The sequence below is a fragment of the Cryptomeria japonica genome, chromosome 3, assembly GCF_030272615.1.
Source record: "Cryptomeria japonica chromosome 3, Sugi_1.0, whole genome shotgun sequence".
Lineage (NCBI taxonomy): Eukaryota > Viridiplantae > Streptophyta > Pinopsida > Cupressales > Cupressaceae > Cryptomeria > Cryptomeria japonica.
This window is the reverse complement of record NC_081407.1, coordinates 108,831,350-108,840,419: the sequence shown is the minus strand read 5'-3', so window position 1 is coordinate 108,840,419 and position 9,070 is coordinate 108,831,350.

Genomic DNA, 9,070 nt, shown 5'->3' with positions numbered 1-9,070 from the left:
ACAATAGGTACCATCGTCCGTTGGATGAGCAAAGATCAACGGCTTAGGGTGGATTTCAACCCGAATGTGGGAAGTGAACACATTTGGGAGAACGTCACCCGAAATTGAAACGTTTTAAATTTAATTAAATATAAGTAAATCTGTAAAGCACTTTTTCGGACGGAAGTTTAAAATTATTAAACAGACTTAAAAAACACACACGTGAAGTCACAATAGGTACCTTGGTCCCTCGTCCATTGGATGAGCAAAGATCAACGGCTTAGGGTGGATTTCGGCCCGAATGTGGGAAGTGAACATATTTGGGAGAACTTCGCCCGGAATTGAACGTATTACATTTAATGTCCTCAGAAATTCATAATTTATACTGAAGTATTGAATGTTTTGTCCTTTGGCATCAAATAGTTATTAATAATAATTAATAAAATTACAACATGATTCTTAATGTCCTTGGAATTTATACTGAAGTAATGAATATTTTATCCTTCGGCATCGAATAGTTATTAATAGTAATTAATAAAATTACAACATGATTCTTGATAGTTTGCCCTTTAGGTTTTACTTTTCTACTTTTTAGAGTTTTCAAAATAAGAGACTCGTAAATCATAATCGTCTTTCATTTCTTGGATAAACCTGTAAATCGAGGGAGATTCAGAAACAGCTACTAGATTGAGGAATGCAAGTTGCAACAGAGACTGTGTGCGCCAATCTAGTGAAATAGAAATTCCAATTTCTGAGTAAAATCTAGAACACCTACATCCCGCCTTTTTTGCTTTTGGTAATCTCGTGGTCCAATTTTAGGGTTAACATTTTTAGGTTTTTATCTAGCTGCCTAGCATTATTTTGAATTATTAACAATAATAGTGATGGGGAAAACGGGAAGCAGTAATTCAACAAGAAGCCAAGTGAAAAACAAAATGTACCTTAACCTAACCGAACTGGTTAAAACACCAGGTTTCACTGATGAATACCATGATATTTATGACCCTACTATCCATGGTGAAAAGTGTATCATAGATATTAGATATACATTGTCTAGTAAGGCAGCAGATGCATCCAGGGCAAAATTTATTGTTTTCAACCCAATGTTACGACAAAAAACAAATAAAATCGCATCGTGGGATGTTGGATTGGGAAGCATGGTGTTACCTGAAGTATTCCCTTGCCCTGATTTTTTCATGGTCTGCGCCGAAAATTATGATGAAGATAAAAAAGCAATTGTCAATAAAAATACAAAAGAGGAAATTCTATCCATAAACGAGGGAGAATTTGCTCATTTGTTGAACCTAGGATTGGAAGCCCAAAATTCAAACATCCAAATTGACCTTGAAAAGCTGGCAGGGAATTATGAGAGTCTCGATCCAAGTCGCAGAGACTCATTTATCAAAGGTCTAATAAAGATCGGTACTAGTATTGTGTTGGATCAGAATCAGAAGCCTCCTTATGATTCTAAAAATTTTGTTCGATGGGTTGAGGATACTATTTCCTTGGTGTTGTTTTGCCTGGGATTGGAAAATGATAGGGAAGTGGGTGCAAGCCTTCTTGAAATGATTTATAATATCCATTGTGCAAGTCAGCCAGTAAGATATAATTTTATTGATCACATTGTAAAATCCATGCAAAAACAATTACTTATGATCAAAAAAGGTTCCTGTAAGACATTTAGGTTCTCATCCTACTTGTGTTATTTCCTTCTATCCAAGTATCGTGCAATATTTGAGACCAACAAGCTTCAAATTGTGAGCTATAAGATTGATGAGAAGACTGGGAAGGGAACAGACTGTCCAATATATGATTGGAGCCCAAAGATAAGGATGCATGATAACAGAAAGAACTACAACCATTTTGTAGACTTCTTTTTGGCACCAATGTATAATGAAATTACAAGCACTCCAATTCCTAGGTTGCCTATGTTTTGTAGAGATTGCATTCAACTCAGAAGTCAAATAGAATTGGCTGATTGGTTCTTCATGGAAGAATTCACTATGTTAAGGTTTTACGGATCGGCAGTAAAACCATACATACTTCCAATACATGTGACAGAGAGGGTATTTGCATTAGAGTATGTACGGCAATTGGAGAGCACAGATAGGCACTTCCATGGTCAGCAAAAGAACAACATATTTCCTTCCTTGCCTTTCTCATGTGGAGGGTTCACATTTGAGAGAAAAGCATTCATTGTGGCACATGATTTCTTGACAGTTTTTAACTTTGGTGACGAGGGTCTCTGGCAGTATGATCCAATCGGTGTAGTTCAAGCAAGGCTTAAGAAAAATGGGAACTCTTCAGCGTTATGTCAACATGAAAGTAAACCATTGCTAGAACAGCTTAGAAATAAGGACTCCTGGGATGAGGTTAAAAAAGAGATGGAGAAAATTGCAGCTGACAATAACATTTCAACAGAAGAAATTTCATCACAAATTATGGAGGGCCAGGGCATCCATAATAGGAGGTCCTACAATTTCTACATAAAATATGCTAATCCATCTAAGAAAACTATTCCCAAATCAATTCTGCATGAATGTAAAGAGAATTACTACACGCAAACCAAAATAAATGATTTTTGGACTATGAGGAGGAATCTCGGTGAACCAAAGACAAGTGCAGAATTTGATAGCATCGACGAGGATGAAGAGTTTAGCAAATTGTGGAATATGGAGCATCCCACAACATCATATGACAGGAGTGAAGATGTTGATCAGTATGAGCCTGAGGTTGAGCCCACTCAAACAACTACTAAAGTCCCTAAAATATTAGGTGTAGTCAATGAGGCAATGAAAGAGAAATATATCAAAGGGTCAAGCATTGTGGAAAAAATGGGATTTGAAGGTGGTGGTCTAAGTCCCAGAGGAGAGGGCATTTGGTATCCACTTCAGGTACAAAATTCATCAGGGTCAAAATCAAAAGGTCCTTATAGACTAGTCATTGGACTTGATTCTTCAGATTCATCAGGGATAGGTACTACTCATTACCCTCAAGGTCCACCTACATTTGTTTCTGGTTCAAATCCACAACCACCACCACATCATGGTATTCCCATTGGTGGTGAATTAAGTGCCACTGCCACTGGTGGGGAATCTTGGGATAGTATTCCTATTATTGTTTAGTCAAGTGCCACTATGATTGGTGTTGGACAAGGGCAACAACAAAATATCTCTCGCAAGAGGCCACTAGAGGTAGATACTTAATCTCATACTATTGAGAATCCTATATCAAGTTCCACTGACACTACAAATCAATCATTTGCAGCTTCAAATCAGACACCTCAAAAGACTATGAAAACTACACATGAAAGTGTCAGTGGGAGTGGGACAACATCAGGAACTGTTGTTGGTAATCCTATTCCTGGTCAGGCATTAGTTAAAACCACAGGAATAAGTGGAACTAGAGCCTATGGTATTCCTATGTCACCTTTCAAACATTCAATTGCTTTAGCAACCCCAAATTTTCAATTTCGTGATTACTATGAAAAATTTGAACACACGACAAAAGCAAATAAAGAAAAAAAGAAAGCATTTCATAGGAATTCTATGTCTGAAGTTGTAAACGAACAGCCTGCAAGGAATAGGGTATTTCCAACGTATGACCCACAGAAAGATATGATGGAGTTCATGGTTGTTATGCCCCCAGGCCCATCTAAAGATAAAAATCCACCACACAGTCAGATAGATCCCTCTCAATTTCAAGTTAGCACCCTCCAAATGGATTTCTCCAAAGTACATAATGTGGACAAAATTAGTGTGTCAAAAAGGACTAATGAAGTGGTCTACACTTCACTGCTAAAGGTGGAGAGAGAAAAAAATAAACTGGAGAAACAAATAGAAAAGTTACAGGCAGACCTGGAAAACGAGAAATCAAGGAGGAAAGCAGCAGATAGCAAGTGTAATGAATTACAGAAAAGGATAAAAAATTCGGGCTCTATAGTAGAAATTGCAGAGCAGGACAAGAAGGATGCAGAATTGAAGGACCTGACACAAAAACTAGCTAAAAGCAATAATAAAATTGTTGAGGAAAAAGCCAGTTTTCAAAAATTATACAAAAGTTATGAGTCTGCTGCCGCCGAAATGAAAAAATTACAGGACCTATTGGATCATGGGAAGGAAAAAGAAAAACATTTGCAAGAGGAAGTAGAGGAAGAAAGAAAAAAATGTGCACAAATGAAAGAAGACCTGCACAATACAAATGATAAAATAAAAACTTTGGATGATAGATTGAAAGATAATATGAAAAATACAACGAAGTATATACAAGAAAACATTTGGTGGTAAATAATGCAGAGGAGGGAGAAGTTGTGTGAATGGTTTCAATTGACTGAAAGTATGAGACAATTTTTTTTAAAAATCAAAGGGCACTATGAGAAGAGCACACATGTTTATTCAAAAGAGGAAATGGCAAAAAAGATTCTGAAAGTGGTCTACAGTTCCAGTGATAGCTACTTGGCATCCAAGGGAATTAAGAGTCGCATTGATGCCACAGTTAAGACATCATCTATCATTCAAAAATGCCAGAAGCTAAGGGAAACATCAGAAGTTATGGACGGTTGTGGAAAAAAGATAATGAAGCTGCAAGAAAAGAAAAATAATTTGATTAAACTTGGTTTGCCTAAGCCTATTGACACAGAAAATAAATTCATTGGAGAAGAAGCTTACAAAAAAATCATGGAGAAAAAAATGAAGTCTGATTTAGACTTGCTTCCAAAGGACACAACTCCCAAAAGCTTTATGGAATTCATCCAACCATTTACAACTCTAAATTTGCTATTGGATGAAACAATGATGTCAAATAAATCTTCTAAATATGGAATGTTGACAAAGTTGGAGTTGACTTTCTATAGTTTATAGAATATTGACCTTCCATCAGACGAAGAGTGGAGCACCCTACAAAAACTGGCACAGAATTCTTAAGAATCGTAGTATGTATTGCACAATTTTCTTCTATTATTCTTAAATTCAAGGTTTTTTTTTTTTCCTGTTCGCTATTTTGCTAATCCAACCTATGAATCTAATTTATGAATAGGAAAAAAATAGCACTCGTTATTGCTATTTTGCTAATCTAGCCTATGAATCTATGATGCATAGTGCAAAACTTCAACTAGTAAATTTGTATTCTCAAATTCTTCCTTGCTTTAACATTTATGCATTTCTCTATTTCTGATTAGTAGGTTTTAGGCACTGCTATAGCTATTATCTATGTTTAATTTGTCATGACTCATGGCATGAATTAATATTTAATTTTGAACTCTGTTTTTTGAACAAGAGACATCAAACATGTAGCAGATGTTAAATTGCTAATACGGCCTGTGATGGCCATATAAATATGTGCTAAGTTTGTGATTTTGATGTTCAGTGTTCACATGTTGCAAACTTGCAATTTGACCTGAAGTTGTTGTTGCTCCCTTGTTTCTATAAAAGGGAATTCAGGGTCATTTGCAATTTTGCAAAGGGTTCTGAAACTTTGTATTCACTTTTGCATGGACATTGGAGAATCACACAGGAGTTGTTGTTGTTGCTCTCTTGTTTCTATAAAAGGGAATTCAGGGTCATTTACAAAGGGTTCTGAAACTTTGTATTCACTTTTGCAATTGGCATGTAGAATCACACAGATTGGTGTATTACTATTGAATGAATTATATCATATGGCTATATTTTGAAAGAATTAATGAAAATCTAAGTTCTCAACATGTGTATTACTATTGAATGAAATTTATCATATGGTTTTGAAATATATCACACAGATTTGAGACTCAAACATATATAAATAAACAATAAACATCTCTATATCAATAAACACATTATGGTTTTTTTTATTATGCTATTTTAAATCTGGAAATAGAAAGTTGAAAAATAAAATTACAAATCAATATTAAATAATAATTGCAAAAAGTAATATACTTTTGTAATATGAATGATGAGATACAGTAATAAGATTAATAAATACCAATCTCTTACAGTTGCCATTCATCCTCATCAAATTCAGTGCTTTATTGATTCTCATCTGTGGTTTCTTTACTCTGAGACTGAGTCTGCATATCTTCGCCGAACTGCATCTCAATGCTACCAGTAAGTCCACTAGTCCCACTTGCACTTTGGTTTGAAGTGTTGCCCAAACCTCTTCTTTCACATTTGGACCTCCAGATTTGCAGTGCCCGATCGTAAGGAAAAGTGTGGACATCATACCTAGATGTATAGAACCTCAAGCAATTTTCCAAATTTTTGTCTAGTTTGTTTCTTAGCTTTGATTTTAGGAACCCCAAAGCACTGAAAAATCTCTCATCTTCCACCGAACCTAATATCATGGTAAGACATAAAGCAGCAAGCTTCACATATTCTGGCGTTGAATCACGCAAGGATGCGTTCTCAGCTATATATTTCCAAGCCCTTGTTACTCATCCCTCTTCGTGGGGGTTCTCCATTTTGGCATATTGTTGTTTCATAGTGTATGAAAAATGAGATGATTGCTCTCGAAGATGAGTTTCATCTAATATTCCATTTATAGTTACTCCATTCAATTCTCTAGATATGCAATATTGTTTTATCAAAGTCAGTAGCTTAGTTTGAAAATCAGATGCACTGTTGAGGCTCCAATAATGAGGAAACACAATAGACATGGCTTCGAGTAGGTTGTCAGGAGGGAATCTGCTTCTAATTTCTGAGGAAAGATCATAAGCAATTTTCTTCACAGAAGTAGTTACAGTCTCAACAATCTTGTCGAAATCTTCCTTTGTAACTCTTGCTAGTTTCTTCCTGGAGTGCTTTCCTGCTTCCTCGGGGTCAACCGTGGCATAGAAGTGCATTGGTATCTCAACTCCCCGTACATTGGCACATACCTCCCCGTCTGCACCAATTTGTAAAAAGTTATCAGGATTGTTCAAATTTGTGAGTGTCTGCCACTTAACAAATTTTTCATCAGATAGTGTTGGTTGATTTCGATAGAGATTGTTGAGGGTCATGCATGTCATCTTACGCAACGTAGCATATTCTGTAATATATAGAGCTCTTTTTTGGATAGCCTTCATAATATTCCTCATTTCCTCTAGCATGGGCAGAAGAGCTGCTAAAGTTAAGAGTGTCTCTAAATTACTTAACCTGCCAAGAAGTTCAGGAAATTTCGGTTGATCTGATTGGTCGCGAGTTGTGTGAAATAGTCCAATCAAGGATGGATATTCTGAAAACACTTGATGCATTGGACCATCCAAAGAGATCCATCTAGTATCATTATCATTGAGAAGCTTGTTCCCATCAGTTAATCCATCAGCAAAGTGTTGAAATTCCATAAATCGCTTGGGACTTCGACAGAAGTGTGAGTAGAGCTCTCTGATTAAAATTTCAATTTTTTTAACCAAAGCAAACTTGCTCACAATTACAAAAGCTAGATTCATTCTGTGAGCCATGTAGTGAATTGTAGTAATGTACGGTGCAAATGAAGTTTCAATCTTTGTACAAAGATCATTCCTATGACCTTGCATTACTGAAGCTCCATCTGCTCCAACACAAACCAATTTTTTGGCTACCATCATGTCATCCATACCTCCATATTCAATTAAACTTCTCTTTACTAGTTGAAATAAATTTTCCGCTATTGCACTCTCCTTCATTTTAGCAACAGATAGTAGATGAGGTTGGCGGGTATGATTCTCTACAGTATAAACATGCATGCATACCCATGAAGTATTGTCTATTGTTGTAACTTCATCTAAAGAAAATGCAATGAAGTTTGACTCTCTTATTTTTTCCTGTACATCTTCTATTTCAACCTCAGCAAGACAACTTGCCCATTCCCATCCACTGTTTACTGACCAGTGTCTATTAGGATAGTTAGGAACTTTCAAAAAGTGTAATAAGCCACTAGTTGATGGGAAATCTGTCATAGCATGCCCTCTGCTCAAAATATGAAAAACAACGCTTAACTGAACAACTTTCCCAGTTTTTCTATTTGCATTGCTTTTCCAAAAACAACTTCAATAGAACCTTTAACTTTAGCAAGCTTCGTCTGTAATTTCTCATGAAAATAATACTCTTCGGCATTCCTCACATGCTTACATTCATCCTTTTTTTTCCATCTTATCACTAATTTTTCAACCCCGTCTATCATTTGCTTTTCATAAACTTTACCCATATGCTTTTCTATGGTGTCAAATTTTAGCTGCAACCTAATTTCCTTCTTATTTTTCCAAGTGCAAATCTTACACCTGCATTCTATTGGAGGCTCGCCTTCAATTGGATTCTCCACTAGTTCAATGAATGGATACTTCGATGCCCAATTAATTTGAAAATTCCTGACTGACATATCCCACTCCCGATCCTTTTTTTATTGTGGTTCACCATTTTTTGATATGGCTTTTCTTTTCCCCTTCCGTGCATTATCATCAATGGAATTATCACCCAAGTCGATTATATCATTCCGGCTAATTTGGGTATCTACCAGATAATCTTCTTCAAGATCATCCTAATCTGAGATATCAGGTTCGCCGCCATCTTCAACATGCGGTGCATGTGGCAAATTTTGTACTTGTACTTGTGATGATGTACCTTCCTGATTTTCACCAGTACCACAATCTTTTCCAATGCCAAATTATGAAGACAACATTCTGCTTTTTGTTGGCCTCTCCTGGCCTTCCCCACATTCAGGTTTCCTACCCCTCTTCCTATTTGACATCTCCAACGAAATAAAGGCTGCCAAAAAAATATCAATTTGCTGAAGAAGCAATAATAGACTATAATGTATAATATACCAGTTCAAAAATATGATCACTCACCTTTAGGCTTTAGGCAACTAGCAGTCGCCAATACAGTCAACAACAATGATTTTCCTTGGTCTGAAACTTCACTATTGATCAGAATTTAGAGCCTAGAACCCACCAAATTGTGTTGAGATTGATCTGATCTTTGCATGTATTTATACCAATCCTTATATGGTGAATTCCATGGGAATTTACCAGTATACAAATATTTGGCGAATCCCGTGTAATTATAACATGACTTATGTAATTTTTGAGGCGATTATAGGTCATCCAAATATGACTTACGTAATTTTTGAGGTGATTATAGGTCGTCCAAATAATAGGCGAATGGCG